Genomic DNA, 27,094 nt, shown 5'->3' with positions numbered 1-27,094 from the left:
GCACTATAGAGACGGCACTACAGAGACGGCACTATAGAGACGGCACTATAGAGACGGCACTACAGAGACGGCACTATAGAGACGGCACTATAGAGACGGCACTATAGAGACAGCACTATAGAGACAGGACTACAGAGACAGCACTATAGAGACAGCACTATAGAGACATGACTACAGAGACGGCACTACAGAGACAGGACTACAGAGACGGCACTATAGAGACGGCACTATAGAGACGGCACTACAGAGACAGGACTACAGAGACGGCACTATAGAGACGGCACTATAGAGACGGCACTATAGAGACAGCACTATAGAGACGGCACTATAGAGACAGGACTACAGAGACGGCACTATAGAGACGGCACTATAGAGACGGCACTATAGAGACAGGACTACAGAGACGGCACTATAGAGACAGCACTATAGAGACAGCACTATAGAGACAGCACTATAGAGAAGGCACTACAGAGACAGGACTATAGAGACAGCACTATAGAGACAGCACTATAGAGACATGACTACAGAGACGGCACTACAGAGACGGCACTATAGAGACGGCACTATAGAGACAGCACTATAGAGACATGACTACAGAGACGGCACTACAGAGACGGCACTATAGAGACGGCACTATAGAGACAGGACTACAGAGACGGCACTATAGAGACGGCACTATAGAGACAGGACTACAGAGACGGCACTACAGAGACGGCACTATAGAGACAGCACTACAGAGACGGCACTATAGAGACGGCACTATAGAGACGGCACTATAGAGACAGGACTACAGAGACGGCACTATAGAGACAGCACTATAGAGACGGCACTATAGAGACGGCACTATAGAGACATGACTACAGAGACGGCACTACAGAGACGGCACTATAGAGACAGCACTACAGAGACGGCACTATAGAGACAGCACTATAGAGACAGCACTATAGAGACATGACTACAGAGACAGCACTACAGAGACGGCACTATAGAGACAGGACTACAGAGACGGCACTACAGAGACGGCACTATAGAGACAGCACTACAGAGACGGCACTATAGAGACAGCACTATAGAGACAGCACTATAGAGACATGACTACAGAGACAGCACTACAGAGACAGCACTATAGAGACAGGACTACAGAGACGGCACTATAGAGACGGCACTATAGAGACAGCACTATAGAGACAGGACTACAGAGACGGCACTATAGTGACAGCACTATAGAGACAGCACTATAGAGACAGCACTATAGAGACAGCACTACAGAGACGGCACTACAGAGACAGGACTATAGAGACAGGACTACAGAGACGGCACTATAGAGACGGCACTACAGAGACGGCACTATAGAGACAGCACTATAGAGACGGCACTATAGAGACAGGACTACAGAGACGGCACTATAGAGACAGGACTACAGAGACAGCACTATAGAGACAGGACTACAGAGACAGCACTACAGAGAAAGGACTACAGAGACGGCACTATAGAGACAGGACTACAGAGACGGCACTATAGAGACGGCACTATAGAGACGGCACTATAGAGACGGCACTACAGAGACGGCACTACAGAGACAGCACTATAGAGACAGAACTATAGAGACAGGACTACAGAGACGGCACTATAGAGACGGCACTATAGAGACAGCACTACAGAGACGGCACTACAGAGACGGCACTATAGAGACGGCACTATAGAGACAGGACTACAGAGACAGCACTATAGAGACAGGACTACAGAGACAGCACTATAGAGACAGGACTACAGAGACGGCACTATAGAGACGGCACTATAGAGACGGCACTATAGAGACAGCACTACAGAGACGGCACTACAGAGACGGCACTATAGAGACGGCACTATAGAGACATGACTACAGAGACGGCACTACAGAGACAGCACTATAGAGACGGCACTATAGAGACAGCACTACAGAGACGGCACTACAGAGACAGCACTATAGAGACGGCACTATAGAGACGGCACTATAGAGACAGCACTACAGAGACAGGACTACAGAGACGGCACTATAGAGACAGCACTATAGAGACAGCACTATAGAGACTACACTATAGAGACAGCACTACAGAGACAGGACTACAGAGACGGCACTATAGAGACAGCACTATAGAGACAGCACTACAGAGACAGGACTACAGAGACGGCACTATAGAGACGGCACTATAGAGACAGCACTACAGAGACAGGACTACAGAGACGGCACTATAGAGACAGGACTACAGAGAAGGCACTACAGAGACGGCACTATAGAGACGGCACTATAGAGACAGGACTACAGAGAAGGCACTACAGAGACGGCACTATAGAGACGGCACTATAGAGACGGCACTACAGAGACAGCACTATAGAGACAGCACTACAGAGACAGGACTACAGAGACGGCACTACAGAGACGGCACTATAGAGACAGCACTATAGAGACAGCACTACAGAGACAGCACTATAGAGACAGCACTACAGAGACAGGACTACAGAGACGGCACTACAGAGACGGCACTACAGAGACGGCACTATAGAGACAGCACTATAGAGACAGCACTACAGAGACAGGACTACAGAGACGGCACTATAGAGACAGCACTATAGAGACAGCACTATAGAGACAGGACTACAGAGACAGCACTACAGAGACAGGACTACAGAGACGGCACTATAGAGACGGCACTATAGAGACAGCACTATAGAGACAGCACTACAGAGACAGCACTATAGAGACAGCACTATAGAGACAGCACTATAGAGACAGCACTACAGAGACAGCACTATAGAGACAGCACTATAGAGACAGGACTACAGAGACAGCACTACAGAGACAGGACTACAGAGACAGGACTACAGAGACGGCACTACAGAGACGGCACTACAGAGACGGCACTATAGAGACAGCACTATAGAGACAGCACTACAGAGACAGCACTATAGAGACAGCACTACAGAGACAGGACTACAGAGACGGCACTACAGAGACGGCACTACAGAGACGGCACTATAGAGACAGCACTATAGAGACAGCACTACAGAGACAGGACTACAGAGACGGCACTATAGAGACAGCACTATAGAGACAGCACTATAGAGACAGGACTACAGAGAAAGCACTACAGAGACAGGACTACAGAGACGGCACTATAGAGACGGCACTATAGAGACAGCACTATAGAGACAGCACTATAGAGACAGGACTACAGAGACAGGACTACAGAGACGGCACTATAGAGACAGCACTATAGAGACAGCACTATAGAGACAGGACTACAGAGACAGCACTACAGAGACAGGACTACAGAGACGGCACTATAGAGACGGCACTATAGAGACAGGACTATAGAGACAGCACTATAGAGACAGGACTACAGAGACGGCACTATAGAGACAGGACTACAGAGACGGCACTATAGAGACGGCACTATAGAGACGGCACTATAGAGACAGCACTATAGAGACAGAACTACAGAGACAGGACTACACAGACGGCACTATAGAGACGGCACTATAGAGACAGGACTACAGAGACAGGACTACAGAGACAGGACTACAGAGACAGGACTACAGAGACAGCACTACAGAGACAGGACTACAGAGACGGCACTACAGAGACGGCACTACAGAGACAGCACTACAGAGACAGGACTACAGAGACAGGACTACAGAGACAGGACTACAGAGACAGCACTACAGAGACAGGACTACAGAGACGGCACTACAGAGACGGCACTACAGAGACAGCACTACAGAGACAGCACTACAGAGACGGCACTATAGAGACGGCACTACAGAGACGGCACTACAGAGACGGCACTATAGAGACGGCACTATAGAGACAGGACTACAGAGACGGCACTACAGAGACAGGACTACAGAGACAGGACTACAGAGACAGGACTACAGAGACAGCACTACAGAGACAGGACTACAGAGACGGCACTACAGAGACGGCACTACAGAGACAGCACTACAGAGACAGCACTACAGAGACGGCACTATAGAGACGGCACTACAGAGACGGCACTACAGAGACAGCACTATAGAGACAGAACTACAGAGACGGCACTACAGAGACAGCGCTATAGAGACAGCACTACAGAGACAGGACTACAGAGACGGCACTACAGAGACGGCACTATAGAGACAGCACTATAGAGACAGCACTACAGAGACAGCACTATAGAGACAGCACTACAGAGACAGGACTACAGAGACGGCACTACAGAGACGGCACTACAGAGACGGCACTATAGAGACAGCACTATAGAGACAGCACTACAGAGACAGCACTACAGAGACAGGACTACAGAGACGGCACTACAGAGACGGCACTACAGAGACAGCACTACAGAGACAGCACTACAGAGACAGCACTATAGAGACGGCACTACAGAGACGGCACTACAGAGACAGCACTATAGAGACAGAACTACAGAGACGGCACTACAGAGACAGGACTACAGAGACAGCACTATAGAGACAGAACTACAGAGACGGCACTACAGAGACGGCACTACAGAGACAGCACTATAGAGACAGAACTACAGAGACGGCACTACAGAGACAGGACTACAGAGACAGCACTATAGAGACAGGACTACAGAGACAGCACTATAGAGACAGGACTACAGAGACAGCACTACAGAGACGGCACTATAGAGACGGCACTACAGAGACGGCACTACAGAGACGGCACTATAGAGACGGCACTATAGAGACAGGACTACAGAGACAGCACTACAGAGACGGCACTATAGAGACGGCACTACAGAGACAGCACTACAGAGACGGCACTATAGAGACGGCACTATAGAGACAGCACTATAGAGACAGCACTATAGAGACGGCACTACAGAGACAGCACTATAGAGACGGCACTACAGAGACGGCACTACAGAGACAGCACTACAGAGACAGCACTATAGAGACGGCACTATAGAGACAGCACTATAGAGACAGCACTACAGAGACGGCACTACAGAGACAGCACTACAGAGACAGCACTATAGAGACGGCACTACAGAGACGGCACTATAGAGACAGCACTATAGAGACAGCACTATAGAGACGGCACTATAGAGACAGCACTACAGAGACAGCACTATAGAGACAGGACTACAGAGACGGCACTACAGATACAGCACTATAGAGACAGGACTACAGAGACGGCACTACAGAGACAGCACTATAGAGACAGCACTACAGAGACGGCACTATAGAGACAGCACTATAGAGACGGCACTACAGAGACGGCACTATAGAGACAGCACTATAGAGACAGCACTATAGAGACGGCACTACAGAGACGGCACTATAGAGACAGCACTATAGAGACAGCACTATAGAGACAGGACTACAGAGACGGCACTACAGAGACGGCACTATAGAGACAGCACTACAGAGACAGCACTATAGAGACAGCACTATAGAGACAGGACTACAGAGACGGCACTATAGAGACTGCACTACAGAGACAGAACTACAGAGACGGCACTACAGAGACGGCACTATAGAGAAGGCACTATAGAGACAGCACTACAGAGACAGCACTACAGAGACAGCACTATAGAGACAGCACTACAGAGACGGCACTACAGAGACAGCACTACAGAGACAGCACTACAGCGACAGCACTATAGAGACAGCACTATAGAGACAGGACTACAGAGACAGCACTATAGAGACAGCACTATAGAGACGGCACTACAGAGACAGCACTATAGAGACAGCACTACAGAGACAGCACTACAGAGACAGCACTACAGAGACAGCACTACAGAGACAGGACTATAGAGACAGCACTATAGAGACAGCACTACAGAGACAGCACTACAGAGACAGCACTACAGAGACAGCACTATAGAGACATGACTACAGAGACAGCACTATAGAGACAGCACTACAGAGACAGCACTACAGAGACAGCACTACAGAGACAGCACTACAGAGACAGGACTATAGAGACAGGACTACAGAGACAGCACTACAGAGACAGCACTATAGAGACAGCACTATAGAGACAGGACTATAGAGACAGGACTACAGAGACAGGACTACAGAGACAGCACTACAGAGACAGCACTACAGAGACAGCACTACAGAGACAGCACTACAGAGACAGCACTATAGAGACAGGACTACAGAGACAGGACTACAGAGACAGGACTACAGAGACAGGACTACAGAGACAGGACTACAGAGACTGGATCCATCAAGCTGTGAGTGCTCAGCAGGACGACTCCCCACCCCACTAGAGCTTAGGGGCTCCGTACTGAGCTTTAGGGATGCTTCCCAAACGAGCCCCGATCTGAAGTATTACACTAAATAGGGAATAGGGAGCCTTTTAGGACACACACTAGGTAGTGGTCTGCATGGTGACATCCTTCTCTACTACTACAAAGAGCTCAGTCAGAGAGCTAGCACCGGCTGAGTCGTAGAGATCCACACCAGTACTGATTCAGTCGTAGCAGCTCAGTCCTGTGGTGACTACTGATAGAGTTGTGACCACTAACCATACTGCTGTAGTAACACGAGTCAGTCAGAGTCCTGTGGTGTAGAGACTTGGTGACCTACTGTCACAGAGGGCAAGGGTGCGGACCAATCCTACGGGGCAGTTGCTTGATGTGACACAGAGCAGAAGAGATCTGTTTTATTGGGTGAAATGTCACAGAACGCTTAGATAGAATTGGGATTGCTGTTGGATCCCATCTCTACATGCTGTTGGATCCTGTCTCTACATGTTGTTGGATCCCGTCTCTACATGTTGTTGGATCCCATCTCTACATGTTGTTGGATCCCGTCTCTACATGTTGTTGGATCCCGTCTCTACATGTTGTTGGATCCCGTCTCTACATGTTGTTGGATCCCATCTCTACATGTTGTTGGATCCCGTCTCTACATGTTGTTGGATCCCGTCTCTACATGTTGTTGGATCCCATCTCTACATGTTGTTGGATCCCGTCTCTACATGTTGTTGGATCCTGTCTCTACATGTTGTTGGATCCCGTCTCTACATGTTGTTGGATCCCATCTCTACATGTTGTTGGATCCCATCTCTACATGTTGTTGGATCCCATCTCTACATGTTGTTGGATCCCGTCTCTACATGTTGTTGGATCCTGTCTCTACATGTTGTTGGATCCCGTCTCTACATGTTGTTGGATCCCATCTCTACATGTTGTTGGATCCCGTCTCTACATGTTGTTGGATCCCATCTCTACATGTTGTTGGATCCCATCTCTACATGTTGTTGGATCCTGTCTCTACATGTTGTTGGATCCCGTCTCTACATGTTGTTGGATCCCGTCTCTACATGTTGTTGGATCCCGTCTCTACATGTTGTTGGATCCCGTCTCTACATGTTGTTGGATCCCATCTCTACATGTTGTTGGATCCCATCTCTACATGTTGTTGGATCCTGTCTCTACATGTTGTTGGATCCCGTCTCTACATGTTGTTGGATCCCGTCTCTACATGTTGTTGGATCCCGTCTCTACATGTTGTTGGATCCCATCTCTACATGTTGTTGGATCCTATCTCTACATGTTGTTGGATCCCATCTCTACATGTTGTTGGATCCCGTCTCTACATGTTGTTGGATCCCGTCTCTACATGTTGTTGGATCCCATCTCTACATGTTGTTGGATCCCATCTCTACATGTTGTTGGATCCCGTCTCTACATGTTGTTGGATCCTGTCTCTACATGTTGTTGGATCCCGTCTCTACATGTTGTTGGATCCCATCTCTACATGTTGTTGGATCCCGTCTCTACATGTTGTTGGATCCCATCTCTACATGTTGTTGGATCCTGTCTCTACATGTTGTTGGATCCCGTCTCTACATGTTGTTGGATCCCGTCTCTACATGTTGTTGGATCCCATCTCTACATGTTGTTGGATCCTGTCTCTACATGTTGTTGGATCCCGTCTCTACATGTTGTTGGATCCTATCTCTACATGTTGTTGGATCCTGTCTCTACATGTTGTTGGATCCTGTCTCTACATGTTGTTGGATCCCGTCTCTACATGTTGTTGGATCCCGTCTCTACATGTTGTTGGATCCCGTCTCTACATGTTGTTGGATCCCATCTCTACATGTTGTTGGATCCTATCTCTACATGTTGTTGGATCCTGTCTCTACATGTTGTTGGATCCTGTCTCTACATGTTGTTGGATCCCATCTCTACATGTTGTTGGATCCCATCTCTACATGTTGGATCACATATCTACATGTTGGATCATTTCTCTACATGTTGGATCATTTCTCTACATGTTGGATCATTTCTCTACATGTTGGATCCTGTCTCTACATGTTGTTGGATCCCATCTCTACATGTTGTTGGATCCCATCTCTACATGTTGGATCCCATCTCTACATGTTGGATCCTATCTTTACATGTTGGATCCCATCTCTACATGTTGGATCATATCTCTACATGTTGGATCCCATCTCTACATGTTGGATCATATCTCTACATGTTGGATCCTATCTTTACATGTTGTTGGATCCCGTCTCTACATGTTGTTGGATCCCGTCTCTACATGTTGTTGGATACCATCTCTACATGTTGTTGGATCCTGTCTCTACATGTTGTTGGATCCCGTCTCTACATGCTGTTGGATCCTGTCTCTACATGCTGCTGGATCCCGTCTCTACATGTTGTTGGATCCCGTCTCTACATGTTGTTGGATCCCGTCTCTACATGCTGTTGGATCCCGTCTCTACATGTTGTTGGATCCCGTCTCTACATGTTGTTGGATCCCGTCTCTACATGTTGTTGGATCCCGTCTCTACATGTTGTTGGATCCCATCTCTACATGTTGGATCCCATCTCTACATGTTGTTGGATCCCGTCTCTACATGTTATTGGATCCCATCTCTACATGTTGTTGGATCCCATCTCTACATGTTGGATCATTTCTCTATATGTTGTTGGATCCCATCTCTACATGTTGTTGGATCCCATCTCTGCATGTTGGATCCTATCTCTACATGTTGGATCCCATCTCTACATGTTGGATCATTTCTCTACATGTTGGATCATTTCTCTACATGTTGGATCCCATCTCTACATGTTGTTGGATCCCATCTCTGCATGTTGGATCCTATCTCTACATGTTGGATCCCATCTCTACATGTTGGATCCCATCTCTACATGTTGGATCCATCTCTACATGTTGTTGGATCCCGTCTCTACATGTTGTTGGATCCCGTCTCTACATGTTGTTGGATCCTGTCTCTACATGTTGTTGGATCCTGTCTCTACATGTTGTTGGATCCTATCTCTACATGTTGTTGAATTCGGTCTCTACATGTTGTTGGATCCCATCTGTACATGTTGTTGGATCCCATCTCTACATGTTGGATCCCATCTCTACATGTTGTTGGATCCCGTCTCTACATGTTATTGGATCCCATCTCTACATGTTGGATCCTGTCTCTACATGTTGTTGGATCCCATCTCTACATGTTGTTGGATCCCATCTCTACATGTTGGATCATTTCTCTATATGTTGTTGGATCCCATCTCTACATGTTGGATCATTTCTCTATATGTTGTTGGATCCCATCTCTACATGTTGTTAGCTCATGCAGGTGTAAAACACAAGCAATTAGCGTAGCTACATATAAAGCAGTCTTGACTCATGCAGGTGTACAACAATACAAATAGCCTAGCTACATATCAAGCAGTCTTGACTCATGCAGGTGTACAACAATACAATTAGCTTAGCTACATACAAAGCAGTCTTAGCTCTGCAGGTGTACAACATTCCAATTAGCTTAGCTACATACAAAGCAGTCTTAGCGCTGCAGGTGTACAGCAATATAATCATTATTACTCCTTGATAGTATTCCAAAAGGCTCAGTTATTGTTCATAGAGATTGCGTTTCAAATGATACCCTATTCCCTTTATAGTGCACTACTTTAGACCAGAGCCCTGTAGTATCTAGGTCAAAAGTAGTGTGCTACAAATGGAATCGGGTGGCATTTAGGATGCAGCCTTACTCAGAGTAGTTCACGCAGGAGTGCAATAGTGATATGCAGTTTGCGAACGATTCCTTTTTTTTTTACAACTCTTTATACTGATTCGAGAGTCATGATTTGTTTCAAACTGCAGGCATACAGCATGGTAAGAAAAATATAGTTTCAGAATTGGTAATCAATGTTTATAATCAGTGAGCAAATTTCAGGTCTGCTGAGGGCAAACTTGAACATTGTGAAAATTCTGTGCAACTTCCAGTGCGCGTTTAGTGCGAACATTTAGGCTGAACTCTCTTTAACTTCTTTTGGCTGCCATCCCGTTAACGGGATGATATGACAACAGCCAGTGAAAGTGCAGGGCGCCAAATTCAAAACAGAAATCTCATAATTAAAATTCCTCAGACATACATGTGTCTTATACCATTTTAAAGGTAATCTTGTTGTTAATCCCACCAAAGTGTCCGATTTCAAATATGCTTTTCAGCGAAAGCACCACAAACCATTATGTTAGGTCACACCAAACCACAATAAGCATAGCCATTTTTCCAGCCAAAGATAGGAGTCACAAAAAGCACAAATAGAGATAAAATGAATCACTAACCTTTGATGATCTTCATCAGATGACACTCATAGGACTTCATGTTACACAATACATGTATGTTTTGTTTGATAAAGTTCATATTTATATCAAAAAATCTGAGTTTACATTGGCGCGTTACATTCATTAGTTCCAAAAACATCCAGTGATTGTGCATAGCCACATCGATTCAACAGAAATACTCATCATAAATGTAGATGATAATACAAGTTATACACAGGGAATTATAGATATACCTCTCCTTAATGCAACCGCTGTGTCAGATTTCAAAAAGACTTTACGGAAAAAGCAAACCACGCAATAATCTGAGACGGCGCTCAGAACAATAGTCAAATTAGCCGCCATGTTGGAGTCAACAGAAACCAGAAAATACATGATAAATATTCCCTTACCTTTGATGATCTTCATCAGAATGCACTCCCAGGAATCCCAGGTCCACAATAAATGTTTGTTTTGTTCGATAATGTCCGTTATTTATGTCCAAATACCTCCTTTTGTTAGGCGTTTGGTATACATATCCAAACTCTCGTTCTGGTCGAGCGTTACTTCGGACAAAAACTTCTAAAACTTATATTACAGGTCGAAGAAACATTTCAAACTAAGTACAGAATCAATCATTAGGATATTCTTATCAAACATCTTCAATAAAGTTTCAACCTGAGAATTCCTTTGTGTCTTGAGGAGGAACGGAACGCAACCGGATATCATGTGGAATGCGCGTGACCAGAAAATGACTGACTGCCAGACATTCATTCTGTTCTTATTCAGTCCCACAACACAGTAGAAGCCTCATTCAAATCTCTATAGACGGTTGACATCTAGTGGAAGCCATAGGAAGTGCAACTTCATTCATATCTCAAGGGGATTTCAATGGGAACTGTGTTGAAAACCTACCAACCTCAGATTTCTCACTTCCTGTTTGGATTTCTCCTCAGGTTTTTGCCTGCCATATGAGATCTGTTATACTCACAGACATCATTCAAACAGTTTTAGAAATGTCAGAGTGTTTTCTATCCAATACTACTAATAATATGCATATATTAGGAACTGGGACTGAGGAGCAGGCCGTTTACTCTGGGCACCTTTCATCCAAGCTACTCAATACTGCCCCTGCAGCCATAAGAAGTTTTAAGTTACAGTTTTAACAGTGGTCAAGTAGGATACTGTGGCTATTTGATCATATTGTAGGTCTAACAGAGTTGCCTACCATTAAAAACAATGGAGAAAATGCATTCCATAAAATGTTTACATGGCAATAGCTGTTCTATCGTTCAGCCTACAGTAGTAGCCAATGTGTGATGTTCAATGTAGGTCTACATTCCATGAGACTTTTGAAAAAAAAATTATATAACTGGGCTGATAGCTCACTAATTAGCAAAGGATATGAACAAATGTAGAAGTATGCACACCTGGCTACATGCATCTCTCGCTTTGATCTCAAAACAAGCTCATCTACTCATGACCGCTCATGCTGTAAACACAGTCCAGTTCAAAGTGAATGGCACAGATCCATATATGGCAAAGGTATATTTGCGTATGGGCCTACTGCAGCTCTGATTGGTTATGGCTCACCTACTCTAATGGGCTCTGCCTACAACTAAATCTCTTGTATAGGTAATTTTGCATATTAAGTCTTGCATATTTCATTTTGTTTTGGTATGTTGCACTGAAAGCGGCTAAAATTGTGTTGATTCGATCACAATTTCCACAGTAAAGGGAAACGTTGATAGTGTTAACGAACGGAGAAAACTCCAGAAAAGTTGGGTGAAGTTCAATCTTGTGCTTCTCTCCATGGGCTGATATTTTTTCTATTGGTCAGTCCCGGGAGAGGTGTTCCCTTAGAGGGAACATTGCTTGTAATTGTTAGCATGGTGCAAGAATGAATGCAATTCATTTATTTTCGACTGTTATAATGGACACAGCTCTCTGCTCCAAAAAACAGGAACTTGAGACTGAATAATATGAGGTGCTGCAGTTTGTGAACAATATTGTCCTTATCACCCTCATGGTAGTCAAACAACACATTCCACCAAGAGTCGTTCAGAATCTGGTCCGGTTTGTAGCACCACCAAGAGTCGAACTGAATCTAGTTGCAACAACTAGACCTTGTTTCAAATGTATCAAGTAATAATTGGATGTGTATGTCTAGTAATAAACCAATTGTTTAAATTGCAGATTTACAAGGCTCAGTCACAAATGACAGCTCCAATAAGCCCTGTATGAGGAACGACATGAGAACGAGAGGCTTGTAGGAACGTACCTTTCCAGTTTTCAGATCATCGTTCGCAGGTAGAGGGTTCTGCGTGCTTTGAATATTACTGACTGAAATTTACTAAACGAGTCGAAAAGATCAGTCAGTAAAAAGAGCCGAACTTCACTAGTGTGCCAGGTGTGCCCTGCCTTGCGCCCCTTACCCCCTCCCTGTCTGGTCTTCCTGTCTGGTCTTCCTGTCTGTCTGGCACCATATGGACCCCATACTTTCTCTCATTATACTGCACAGAGTAAATTAATTTTCCAGGAAGACAGTAGAGAGACAGAAAGAGAAACAGAGACGATCGATAGAGAGGGGAGTGGGATAGAGAGCGAGATAGAGCAAAGTGAGAGAGAGAGAGAGAGAGAAACACTTACCCCATAAGTGTTCTCCCTCTGTTGGGTGTCTGTGTTCAGGGTAGCATGTTCCTAACCAGATCTCAGTCTATGGATAGGGATAATCATAGGGATAATCATAGGGATAATCATGTTATGAAGTCTCATTAAATCAGAGCAAGAACATTACAGGGGATGGGTTTCTTAGCACATACAGGTCTGGGACCAGGCAGGTTAACTTTCCCATTTTTACTCTCCATAACGGTAATAAGAACTAGGACACAAGATATAGTGGGATGAGATATATCGCCTGTCTTACCTTGAAATCCCAAAGCAGTTAAAAACAAACTTTTGCTGAACATAAAACCTGATATCATAGCCTTTGGTAGCCTCAACGTTAGATAGACTTGGATGCTTGGACCTGGTTTCCTAGAGTAGAGACCATCTATCTTACTGAAACACCAGTGGTCCACCAATTTGGCTCCAGTGCTAATTCCTACCACTGAAGATGTGTGATTTCTTAGCTGATCTAGTTTGTGTTAGGGTTTTATTTTGGTTCATTAATAGCTGCTAGAGACAGAGAGAGAGATGATAAAGAGAGAGAGATGATAGAGAGGGAGAGATGGAGTGATGATAGAGAGGGAGAGATGGAGAGATGAGAGAGAGGGAGAGAGAGAGGGAGAGATGATAGAGAGGGAGAGATGGAGAGGGAGAGAGAGATGAGAGATGAGAGAGAGATGGAGAGGGAGAGAGAGATGATAAAGAGAGAGAGATGATAGAGAGATGGAGTGATGATAGAGAGGGAGAGAGAGATGATAAAGAGAGAGAGATGATAGAGAGGGAGAGATGGAGAGATGATAGAGAGGGAGAGAGGGAGAGAGAGATGGAGAGATGGAGAGATGGAGTGATGATAGAGAGGGAGAGAGAGATGGAGAGATGGAGTGATGATAGAGAGGGAGATATGGAGAGGGAGAGAGAGATGGAGAGATGGAGTGATGATAGAGAGGGAGAGATGGAGAGATGATAGAGAGGGAGAGATGGAGAGATGATAGAGAGGGAGAGATGGAGAGATGATAGAGAGGGAGAGATTGAGAGATGATAGAGAGGGAGAGATGGAGAGGGAGAGAGAGATGAGAGAGAGATGGAGAGAGAGAGAGAGAGAGAGGGAGAGAGAGATGGAGAGATGGAGAGATGATAGAGAGGGAGAGATGGAGAGGGAGAGAGAGATGAGAGATGAGAGAGAGATGGAGAGATGGAGAGGGAGAGAGAGAGAGAGGGAGAGAGAGATGGAGAGATGGAGAGGGAGAGAGAGATGATAAAGAGAGAGAGATGATAGAGAGATGGAGTGATGATAGAGAGGGAGCGAGAGATGATAAAGAGAGAGAGATGATAGAGAGGGAGAGATGGAGAGATGCTAGAGAGGGAGAGAGAGATGATAAAGAGAGAGAGATGATAGAGAGATGGAGTGATGATAGAGAGGGAGAGAGAGATGATAAAGAGAGATGATAGAGAGGGAGAGAGAGATGCTAAAGAGAGAGAGATGATAGAGAGAGATGGAGAGATGATAGAGAGGGAGAGAGAGATGGAGAGATGATAGAGAGGGAGAGATGGAGAGATGCTAGAGAAGGAGAGAGAGATGATAAAGAGAGAGAGATGATAAATAGAGAGAGATGATAGAGAGGGAGAGATGGAGTGATGATAGAGAGGGAGAGAGAGATGATAAAGAGAGAGAGATGATAAAGAGAGAGAGATGATAAAGAGAGAGAGAGATGATAAAGAGAGAGAGATGATAAAGAGAGAGAGATGATAAAGAGAGAGAGATGATAAAGAGAGAGAGAGATGATAAAGAGAGAGAGATGATAGAGAGAGAGATGATAAAGAGAGAGAGATGAAAGGGTGGCCACAGCACTGAAGGGAGTGATCGAAAAAGCTTCTTCTACTTTCCCCAACGCACAAGTGGTTATCTCCACCCTGCTACCACGAAAAGACTTCCACCCTGCTACAATACAGCGGGTAAACGCAAGCATCTCCCGTGACTGTGCCTCAAAACCAAATGTTTTTCTGGCCCACCACTCCACCCTGGACTTGAACAGCCTCTATGACCAGGTCCACCTCTACAAGGCAGCAGTGCCCACCTTTGCCCGGACTCTAAAGGACATCGCTCTCAAACGCAGCCCCAACACTTCACACAGGAGCAACAGATCAATAGATACCCCACCAAGACCAGCGAGACACCCTCCAAGACCCCCCCCTGGACCTACACCCCCCCCCCCACATCAACCATGCCCACACCCAATTTAGGCCCCCTCAGATCAGACCTATGCCACTCCTGCCCACCCCATGCACCCCACCCCCGCAAAGAGGGCATCAACATGGAAGTCACACATACGCCCAGGTAGTGAGCGGGCAAACAGGCCCAACCCCCACTCTTACACTCGCCCAAGCCAACGGCATGTACCAGATGCTCAGCAGGCTCTGCTCACACTTACTGGCCTGAGGCCAAACCACACGGCCAACAACATTGGACACTTTATGGAACAAAAAGCCTTCACTATATCATCCTGGAATATCCAAGGCCTGAGGTCATCTGCCTTTGGCCTAAAGAGCAGGAACCCGGACTTCACCAAAGAAATCGGTAATGCAGACATTGTCATCCTGCAAGAAACCTGGTACAGAGGAGACGGACCCACTGGTTGCCCTCTAGGTTACAGAGAACTGGTAGTCCCATCCACCAAACTACCAGGTGTGAAACAGGGAAGGGACTCAGGGGGAATGCTAATTTGGTATAGAGCAGACCTAACTCACTCCATTAAACTAATCAAAACAGGAACATTTTACATTTGGCTAGAAATTCAAAAGGAAATTATCTTAACAGAGAAAAATGTCCTCCTGTGTGCTACCTATATCCCCCCACTAGAATCCCCATACTTTAATGAAAACAGCTTCTCCATCCTGAATGAGGAAATCAATCATTTCCAGGCCCAGGGACATGTATTAGTCTGTGGCGACCTAAATGCCAGAACTGGACAAGAACCTGACACCCTCAGCACACAGGGGGACAAACACCTACCTGGAGGTGACAGCATTCCCTCCCCCATATGCCCCCCTAGGCACAACTATGACAACATAACCAACAAAAACGGGTCACAACTCCTGCAGCTCTGTCGCACGCTGGGTATGTACATAGTCAATGGTAGGCTTCGAGGGGACTCCTATGGTAGGTTCACCTATAGCTCATCTCTTGGCAGTAGCACTGTAGACTACTTTATCACTGACCTCAACCCAGAGTCTCTCAGAGCGTTCACAGTCAGCCCACTGACACCCCTATCAGACCACAGCAAAATCACAGTCTACTTGAACAGAGCAATACTCAATCACGAGGCATCAAAGCCAAAGGAACTGAGTAACATTAAGAAATGCTATAGATGGAAGGAATGCAGTTTGGAAATCTACCAAAAAACAATTAGACAACAGCAAATTCAATCCCTTTTAGACAACTTCCTGGGTAAAACGTTCCACTGCAATAGTGAAGGTGTAAACTTGGCAGTAGAAAATCTTAACAGTATATTTGACCTCTCAGCTTCCCTATCAAACCTAAAAATCTCAAATAGAAAACCGAAGAAAATGAACAACAATGACAAATGGTTTGATGACGAATGCAAAAATCTAAGAAATAAATTGAGAAACCTGTCCAACCAAAAACATAGAGACCCGGAAAACCTGAGTCTACGCCTTCACTATGGTGAATCACTAAAACAATACAGAAATACACTACGGAAAAAGAAGGAACAGCACGTCAGAAATCAGCTCAATGTAATTGAAGAATCCATAGACTCTAACCACTTCTGGGAAAATTGGAAAACACTAAACAAACAACAACACGAAGAATTATCTATCCAAAATGGAGATGTATGGGTAAACCACTTCTCCAATCTTTTTGGCTCTATAACAAAGAATAAAGAGCAAAAACATATACATGATCAAATACAAATCCTTGAATCAACTATTAAAGACTACCAGAACCCACTGGATTCTCCAATTACCTTGAACGAGTTACAGGACAAAATAAAAACCCTCCAACCCAAAAAGGCCTGTGGTGTTGATGGTATCCTTAATGAAATGATCAAATATACAGACAACAAATTCCAATTGGCTATACTAAAACTCTTTAACATCGTCCTTAGCTCTGGCATCTTCCCCAATATTTGGAACCAAGGACTGATCACCCCAATCCACAAAAGTGGAGACAAATTTGACCCCAATAACTACCGTGGAATATGCGTCAACAGTAACCTTGGGAAAATACTCTGCATTATCATTAACAGCAGACTCGTACATTTCCTCAATGAAAACAATGTACTGAGCAAATGTCAAATTGGCTTTTTACCAAATTACCGTACAACAGACCATGTATTCACCCTACACACCCTAATTGACAACCAAACAAACCAAAACAAAGGCAAAGTCTTCTCATGCTTTGTTGATTTCAAAAAAGCCTTCGACTCAATTTGGCATGAGGGTCTGCTATACAAATTGATGGAAAGTGGTGTTGGGGGAAAAACATACGACATTATAAAATCCATGTACACAAACAACAAGTGTGCGGTTAAAATTGGCAAAAAACACACACATTTCTTCACACAGGGTCGTGGGGTGAGACAGGGATGCAGCTTAAGCCCCACCCTCTTCAACATATATATCAACGAATTGGCGAGGGCATTAGAACAGTCTGCAGCACCTGGCCTCACCCTACTAGAATCCGAAGTCAAATGTCTACTGTTTGCTGATGATCTGGTGCTTCTGTCACCAACCAAGGAGGGCCTACAGCAGCACCTAGATCTTCTGCACAGATTCTGTCAGACCTGGGCCCTGACAGTAAATCTCAGTAAGACCAAAATAATGGTGTTCCAAAAAAGGTCCAGTCGCCAGGACCACAAATTCCATCTAGACACCGTTGCCCTAGAGCACACAAAAAACTATACATACCTCGGCCTAAACCTCAGCACCACAGGTAACTTCCACAAAGCTGTGAACGATCTGAGAGACAAGGCAAGAAGGGCATTCTATGTCATCAAAAGGAACATAAATTTCAACATACCAATTAGGATCTGGCTAAAAATACTTGAATCAGTCATAGAGCCCATTGCCCTTTATGGTTGTGAGGTCTGGGGTCCGCTCACCAACCAAGATTTCACAAAATGGGACAAACACCAAATTGAGACTCTGCATGCAGAATTCTGCAAAAATATCCTCCGTGTACAACGTAGAACACCAAATAATGCATGCAGAGCAGAATTAGGCCGATACCCACTAATTATCAAAATCCAGAAAAGAGCCGTTAAATTCTACAACCACCTAAAAGGAAGCGATTCCCAAACCTTCCATAACAAAGCAATCACCTAGAGAGATGAACCTGGAGAAGAGTCCCCTAAGCAAGCTGGTCCTGGGGCTCTGTTCACAAACACACCCCACAGAGCCCCAGGACAACAGCACAATTAGACCCAACCAAATCATGAGAAAACAAAAAGATAATTACTTGACACATTGGAAAGAATTAACAAACAAACAGAGCAAACTAGAATGCTATTTGGCCCTAAACAGAGAGTACACAGTGGCAGAATACCTGACCACTGTGACTGACCCAAACTTAAGGAAAGCTTTGACTATGTACAGACTCAGTGAGCATAGCCTTGCTATTGAGAAAGGCCGCCGTAGGCAGACATGGCTCTCAAGAGAAGACAGGCTATGTGCTCACTGCCCACAAAATGAGGTGGAAACTGAGCTGCACTTCCTAACCTCCTGCCCAATGTATGACCATATTAGAGACACATATTTCCCTCAGATCACACAGATCCACAAAGAATTCGAAAACAAATCCAATTTTGATAAACTCCCATATCTACTGGGTGAAATTCCACAGTGTGCCATCACATTAGCAAGATTTGTGACCTGTTGCCACAAGAAAAGGGCAACCAGTGAAGAACAAACACCATTGTAAATACAACCCATATTTATGTTTATTTATTTTAACTTGTGTGCTTTAACCATTTATACATTGCTACAACACTGTATATATATAATATGACATTTGTAATGTCATATTATGAGGAGGGGAGGGGAGCCCTAGTGGAGGGGAGCTCTAGTGGAGGGGAGCTCTAGTGGAGGGGAGCTCTAGTGGAGGGGAGCTCTAGAGGAGGGGAGCTCTAGAGGAGGGGAGCTCTAGTGGAGGGGAGCTCTAGTGGAGGGGAGCTCTAGAGGAGGGGAGCTCTAGAGGAGGGGAGCTCTAGTGGAGGGGAGACCTAGTGGAGGGGAGCTCTAGTGGAGGGGAGCTCTAGAGGAGGGGAGCTCTAGAGGAGGGGAGCTCTAGTGGAGGGGAGACCTAGTGGAGGGGAGCTCTAGTGGAGGGGAGCTCTAGTGGAGGGGAGCTCTAGTGGAGGGGAGCTCTAGTGGAGGGGAGCTCTAGTGGAGGGGAGCTCTAGTGGAGGGGAGCCCTAGAGGAGGGGAGCCCTAGAGGAGGGGAGCCCTAGTGGAGGGGAGCTCTAGTGGAGGGGAGCTCTAGTGGAGGGGAGCCCTAGAGGAGGGGAGCCCTAGAGGAGGGGAGCCCTAGTGGAGTGTAGCTCTAGTGGAGGGGAGCCCTAGTGGAGCCCTAGTGGAGGGGAGCCCTAGAGGAGGGGAGCCCTAGTGGAGGGGAGCCCTAGTGGAGTGGAGCTCTAGTGGAGGGGAGCCCTAGTGGAGCCCTAGTGGAGGGGAGCCCTAGAGGAGGGGAGCCCTAGTGGAGGGGAGCTCTAGTGGAGGGGAGCTCTAGTGGAGGGGAGCCCTAGTGGAGGGGAGACCTACTGGAGGAGAGCCCTAGTGGAGGGGAGCCCTAGTGGAGGGGAGCCCTAGAGGAGGGGAGCCCTAGTGGAGGGGAGCCCTAGTGGAGGGGAGCCCTAGTGGAGGGGAGCCCTATAGGAGGGGAGCCCTAGTGGAGGGGAGCCCTAGTGGAGGGGAGCCCTAGTGGAGGGGAGCTCTAGTGGAGGGGAGCCCTAGTGGAGTGGAGCTCTAGTGGAGGGGAGCTCTAGTGGAGGGGAGCCCTAGTGGAGGGGAGCTCTAGTGGAGGGGAGCCCTAGTGGAGTGGAGCTCTAGTGGAGGGGAGCCCTAGTGGAGGGGAGCCCTAGTGGAGGGGAGCCCTAGTGGAGGGGAGCCCTATAGGAGGGGAGCCCTAGTGGAGGGGAGCCCTAGTGGAGGGGAGCCCTAGTGGAGGGGAGCTCTAGTGGAGGGGAGCCCTAGTGGAGTGGAGCTCTAGTGGAGGGGAGCTCTAGTGGAGGGGAGCCCTAGTGGAGGGGAGCTCTAGTGGAGGGGAGCCCTAGTGGAGTGGAGCTCTAGTGGAGGGGAGCCCTAGTGGAGGGGAGCCCTAGTGGAGCCCTAGTGGAGGGGAGCCCTAGAGGAGGGGAGCCCTAGTGGAGGGGAGCTCTAGTGGAGGGGAGCTCTAGTGGAGGGGAGCCCTAGTGGAGGGGAGACCTACTGGAGGGGAGCCCTAGTGGAGGGGAGCCCTAGTGGAGGGGAGCCCTAGAGGAGGGGAGCCCTAGTGGAGTGGAGCCCTAGTGGAGGGGAGCCCTAGAGGAGGGGAGCCCTAGTGGAGGGGAGCCCTAGAGGAGGGGAGCCCTAGTGGAGGGGAGCTCTAGTGGAGGGGAGCTCTAGTGGAGGGGAGCTCTAGTGGAGGGGAGCTCTAGAGGAGGGGAGCTCTAGAGGAGGGGAGCTCTAGTGGAGGGGAGACCTAGTGGAGGGGAGCTCTAGTGGAGGGGAGCTCTAGAGGAGGGGAGCTCTAGAGGAGGGGAGCTCTAGTGGAGGGGAGACCTAGTGGAGGGGAGCTCTAGTGGAGGGGAGCTCTAGTGGAGGGGAGCTCTAGTGGAGGGGAGCTCTAGTGGAGGGGAGCTCTAGTGGAGGGGAGCCCTAGAGGAGGGGAGCCCTAGTGGAGGGGAGCTCTAGTGGAGGGGAGCTCTAGTGGAGGGGAGCCCTAGAGGAGGGGAGCCCTAGAGGAGGGGAGCCCTAGTGGAGGGGAGCCCTAGTGGAGGGGAGCTCTAGTGGAGGGGAGCTCTAGTGGAGGGGAGCCCTAGTGGAGGGGAGCTCTAGTGGAGGGGAGCTCTAGAGGAGGGGAGCTCTAGAGGAGGGGAGCCCTAGTGGAGGGGAGCTCTAGTGGAGGGGAGCCCTAGTGGAGGGGAGCTCTAGTGGAGGGGAGCCCTAGTGGAGGGGAGCCCTAGTGGAGGGGAGACCTAGAGGAGGGGAGCCCTAGTGGAGGGGAGCCCTAGTGGAGGGGAGCCCTAGTGGAGGGGAGCCCTAGTGGAGGGGAGCTCTAGTGGAGGGGAGCTCTAGTGGAGGGGAGCTCTAGTGGAGGGGAGCCCTAGAGGAGGGGAGCCCTAGTGGAGGGGAGCTCTAGTGGAGGGGAGCTCTAGTGGAGGGGAGCCCTAGAGGAGGGGAGCCCTAGAGGAGGGGAGCCCTAGTGGAGGGGAGCCCTAGTGGAGGGGAGCTCTAGTGGAGGGGAGCTCTAGTGGAGGGGAGCCCTAGTGGAGGGGAGCTCTAGTGGAGGGGAGCTCTAGAGGAGGGGAGCTCTAGAGGAGGGGAGCCCTAGTGGAGGGGAGCTCTAGTGGAGGGGAGCCCTAGTGGAGGGGAGCTCTAGTGGAGGGGAGCCCTAGTGGAGGGGAGCTCTAGTGGAGGGGAGCTCTAGTGGAGGGGAGCTCTAGAGGAGGGGAGCTCTAGAGGAGGGGAGCCCTAGTGGAGGGGAACCCTGGTGGAGGGGAGCCCTAGTGGAGGGGAGACCTAGAGGAGGGGAGCTCTAGAGGAGGGGAGCCCTAGTGGAGGGGAGCCCTAGTGGAGGGGAGCCCTAGTGGAGGGGAGACCTAGTGGAGGGGAGACCTAGAGGAGGGGAGCCCTAGTGGAGTGGAGACCTAGAGGAGGGGAGCCCTAGTGGAGGGGAGCCCTAGTGGAGCCCTAGTGGAGGGGAGCCCTAGTGGAGGGGAGCTCTAGAGGAGGGGAGCCCTAGTGGAGGGGAGCCCTAGTGGAGGGGAGCCCTAGTGGAGGGGAGCCCTAGTGGAGGGGAGACCTAGAGGAGGGGAGCCCTAGTGGAGTGGAGCCCTAGTGGAGGGGAGCCCTAGTGGAGGGGAGCCCTAGTGGAGGGGAGCCCTAGTGGAGCCCTAGTGGAGGGGAGCCCTAGTGGAGGGGAGCTCTAGTGGAGGGGAGCTCTAGTGGAGGGGAGCCCTAGTGGAGGGGAGCTCTAGAGGAGGGGAGCCCTAGTGGAGGGGAGCCCTAGAGGAGGGGAGCCCTAGGGGAGGGGAGCCCTAGTGGAGGGGAGCTCTAGAGGAGGGGAGCCCTAGTGGAGGGGAGCCCTAGAGGAGGGGAGACCTAGTGGAGGGGAGCCCTAGTGGAGGGGAGACCTAAATTTGTTTTATAAAAAGGCGTATTCATTTCTTATGTAATGACGTTTTTATTGCTATAATCTAACGGATTTCGGTGCACGTAATGTCGATGAATATTATTATATATTATTATAATATTTTTTTTGCATTATATCATAACCTGTCACCAATTCTGCTCTAGCATTTTTTTAACACCTGTAACTAACTGAACTACTTCCTTAACTAATCATGACTAAGGCAACTTACTGTTAGTTTAAGCAGGCCTTTAGTCCTTTTGTTACAGCATGTCCCCAAACTGCAATTCAACCGATTGTAGGCCTAACTGAACGAACAACAGAGGAAATTTGAAAGTTCATTAAAATAGAGTTTGAGGATGGCCTCGATCGTTTACTAGGGATGCTGCCGGGATGCCAGATGCCGGGATAACAGGTATCCCTCATCTTTGATGTTGCTTTGCTTTGATGTTGGCAGCTAATTTGAAATATTGTCAGTAAAATGTAAATATAGTCAGTAAATTGTTCCACAAACTGGCTGGCTAGTTAGCTGACAAACAAAAATACTGGGCAGATACACTACAGTATTTTTAGAAAATTCACAGTGGCTGATTGATAGTTTGAGGAGGAGTGACGCATTGTAAATGACCTGGTAGAACAGCAAAATGAGCTAAAAGGAAACATCTGTTAACTGCTTTAATCATTGAATAATTGCAAATGCTTAGGCAGCTGCCAAGAAAAATGGCCCTGAATTTACCAGAAAATGTAGCTCCACACAACACAGGGGGTAAGCAGTAATTTAAACATCACAGATATAAATTCCCACTGTGCCCATGATAAAGTTAACTACGTTACTTTAGCTCGCTGCTTTGAGCTAAACTTGATTGTACTATAACCTATTCTAGGAGTCTGGTGTGTGTATGAACTATGTGAAATATCTTTGGACCAAATATCTTTGTATCCCTGAAAACAGGTACTGACAGGAGGCGCGATGACAACGCTGATCCAGTGCCCCCCCGCCCTAAAAAAAATGTTTTTTATTGGAATATAACCTCAAGGTAAGAACAAAAACACATTTCTTTGCAAAAACTATTTACAAGATATTTACAAATGTTTACTGTTGCACTACCAACTTTGGGAGCATGTGGTCCTTGATAAACTCCTCTAGTCCAGCAATACGAGTCTGCCAGAGTTCGTCACACTGGATGGGGTTAGTGATGGAGGCTTTGGTGGTCCACACAATGAAGAAGCAAGTGTCGCTTCAAGTGATGTAGGACTGGACCTGGTGCCAGTACGGATGGTTTTCACGGAGGCGGTAAGACCCTTCCTCCTCCTGGATATATACTGAACAAAAATAAACGCAGCATGTAAAGTGTTGGTCCCGTGTTTCATGAGCTGAAATAAAAGATCCCAGAAATGTTCCGTACGCACAAAAAAGCTTATTTCTCTCAAATGTTTTGCACAAATTTGTTTCCATCCCTGTTAGTGAGCATTTCTCCTTTGCCAAGATAATCCATCCACCTGACACGTGTGGCATATCAAGAAGCTGATTAAACAGCCTGATCATTACACAGGTGCACCTTGTGCTGGGGGACAATAAAAGGCCACTCGGAAAATGTGCAGTTTTGTCACACAATACAAAGCCACAGATGTCTAAAGTTTTGAGGGCGCGTGTAATTGGCCTGCTGACTGCAGGAATGTCCGCTAGAGCTGTTGCCAGTGAATTGATTGTTCTTTTCTCTACCATAAGCCGTCTCCAACGTCATTTTAGAGAATTTGGCAGTACGTCCAAACCGACCTCACATCCGCAGACCACATGTAACCACGCCAACCCAGGACCTCCACATCCGGCTTCTGCCGGATCGTCTGAGACCTGTCACCCAGACAGCTGATGAAACTGTGGGTTTGCATAACTGAAGAATTTCTGCACAAACTGTCAGAAACAGTCTCAGTGAAGCTCATCTGAGTGCTCGTCTTCCTCACCAGGGTCTTGACCTGACTGCAGTTTGCCGTCGTAATCAACTTCAGTGGGCAAATGTTGACCTTCAATACCACTAGCATGTTGGAGAAGTGTGCTCTTCATGGATGAATCACGGTTTTCAACTGTACCCGGACAGATGGCAACCTTGTGGGCGAACGGATTGCTGATGTCAAGGTTGTAAACAGAGTGCCCCATGGTGGCGGTGGGGTTATGGTACGGGCAGGCATACGCTACGGACAATGAACAGAATTGCAGTGACGAGATCCTGAAGCCCATTGTTGTCCCATTCATCCGCCGCCATCATCTCATGTTTCAATTTGATAATGAATGACCCCATGTCGCAAGGATCTAGACACAATTGTGTCCCAGTTCTTCCATGTCACCCATTGAGCGTATTTGGGATGCTCTGGATTGATGTGTACAAACAGCATGTTCCAGTTCTCGCCAATATCCAGCAACTTTGCACAGCCATTGAAAAGGACTGTGAAAACATTGAACAGGCCTCAATCAACAGCCTGATCAGCACTGTGCGAAGGAGATGTGCCGCGCTGCATGAGGCAAATGGTGGTCACAACAGATACTGACCCTACTTGTTTTTAAAGGTATCTGTGACCAACAGATGTATATCTGTATTCGCAGTCATGTGAAATCCATAGATTAGGGCCTAATGAAAACATTTATATTGATTGATTTCCTTATTTAAACTGTAACTCCGTAAAATCTCTAGAAATTGTTGCATGTTGCGTTGATATTTTTGTTCAGTGTAGAAATCCTCCGACTTCACTGCCTCCTCCATCGTAAGGTCCCTTGCACCATAGGGAGACATGACCTCCACCACTGATGTGATGCCTACCAGACCATCTGGTGACCCAGGATCCCAGACCCCGTGACCCAAACCCCTGACTCCTGCACATCCTTCCCTGTAGCCATTTAAATGCCTTGATCCTCTTCGGTATCTCTGCCCCACTTTACAGACAACACCTTTAGCCAAACGACAGTGATCCGAGGACACCATTTTCGTTTCCCAGAGACAGAATAAATCGCTTGACTGCTCCAAAACTGTAGTCCGTCAAATTCCCTCTCCTCGTGGTGTTGAGGGTTGGTGGGCTGTCCAACTGTTGCCTGCCGTATAGCCTCCTGCTGCTCCGCCGACATGCCACAGGTGCCCATGTTTTTTTTAAACATTGTCCGGTGTTATTATGTGTATGTGAATAACTCACGTCAGAGAGTATGATAAGCATAATCCTTCACTCAGGTAATACAGGTCACGAGATCCTAATCAGTCACTGATAATGCACCTGTTTATATATCCCACCCACTTGGGAGCCAAGCCCAGCCACTGGGGAGCCAGGCCTAGCCAATCAGAATTTGGTTTTCCCCACAAAAGGGCCTTATTCAGAGACAAAAATACTCTACAGCACTAAAAGTGTGTGTGTGTGTGTAAAATGGTTCATTATAACAGGGGAGGGAGGTTTGTGTTGTTACAGCCTAGATCTGTCCAGAGAGGAGGGCCTACAGCCTATATCTGTCCAGAAAGTTTTTTTGCTGGTCCTTCTGTCACCAACCAAGGAGGGCCTACAGCAGCACCTAGATCTTCTGCACAGATCCTGTCAGACCTGGGCCCTGACAGTAAATCTCAGTAAGACAAAAAATAATGGTGTTCCAAAAAAAAAGGTGGAGCGACATTGCTCTCTCTTTCAGAAACAGTTCTACAGTGTCTTTTTTTTAATAGTGGCTGACATCTAATATCTTCATAGGGGCTTTGGTCACCTTTACCTGGGTTAAAAAGAGGGAAACACCTCCCCTATTAATGCTGTTGACCCGGATCACTGGTTGCTGCGGAAAAGGAGGAGGTCAAAAGGGGGGGAGGAGTGTAACCAATGTGAAATGGCTAGCTAGTTATCGGTGGTGCGCGCTAATAGCGTTTTAATCGGTGACGTCACTTGCTCTGAGACCTTGAAGTAGGTGTTCCCCTTGCTCTGCAAGGACGGTGGCTTTTGTGGTGCGATGGGTAATGATGCTTTGTGGGTCGCAGTTGTTGATGTGTTCAGAGGGTCCCTGGTTCGGGGCGAGGAGCGGGAGGGAAGCTATACTGTAACATTGATGCTGTTGACCCGGATCACTGGTTGCTGCGGAAAAGGAGGAGGTCAAAAGGGGGGTGAGTGTAACCGATGTGAAATGGCTAGCTAGTTAGCGGTGGTGCGCGCTAATAGCCTTTCAATCGGCGACGTCACTCGCTCTGAGACGTTGAAGTAGTTGTTCCAATTTTGTGGAGTGATGGGTAACGATGCTTCGAGGGTGGCTGTTGTCTATGTGTGCAGAGGGTCCCTGAGGGTCCCTGGTTTGAGCCCAGGTTGGGGCGAGGAGAGGGACAGAAGCTATAATGTTACATTATATGTTACCCTATTACCTATACTCCCCACGGTGACAATGTATTTATTTACATTGATAAAAGAGAGTACTCCTTCGTCATAGTCCAAACACACACCTAGTGTCTTTTATAGTATCCTTCAACAGCTCAGACAAATCTGTCCCTCGCTCTCCATTTA

Source organism: Salvelinus alpinus, chromosome 30 (genome assembly GCF_045679555.1).
Source record: "Salvelinus alpinus chromosome 30, SLU_Salpinus.1, whole genome shotgun sequence".
NCBI classification, from domain to species: Eukaryota; Metazoa; Chordata; class Actinopteri; order Salmoniformes; family Salmonidae; genus Salvelinus; species Salvelinus alpinus.
This window is presented reverse-complemented; position numbering follows the sequence as displayed.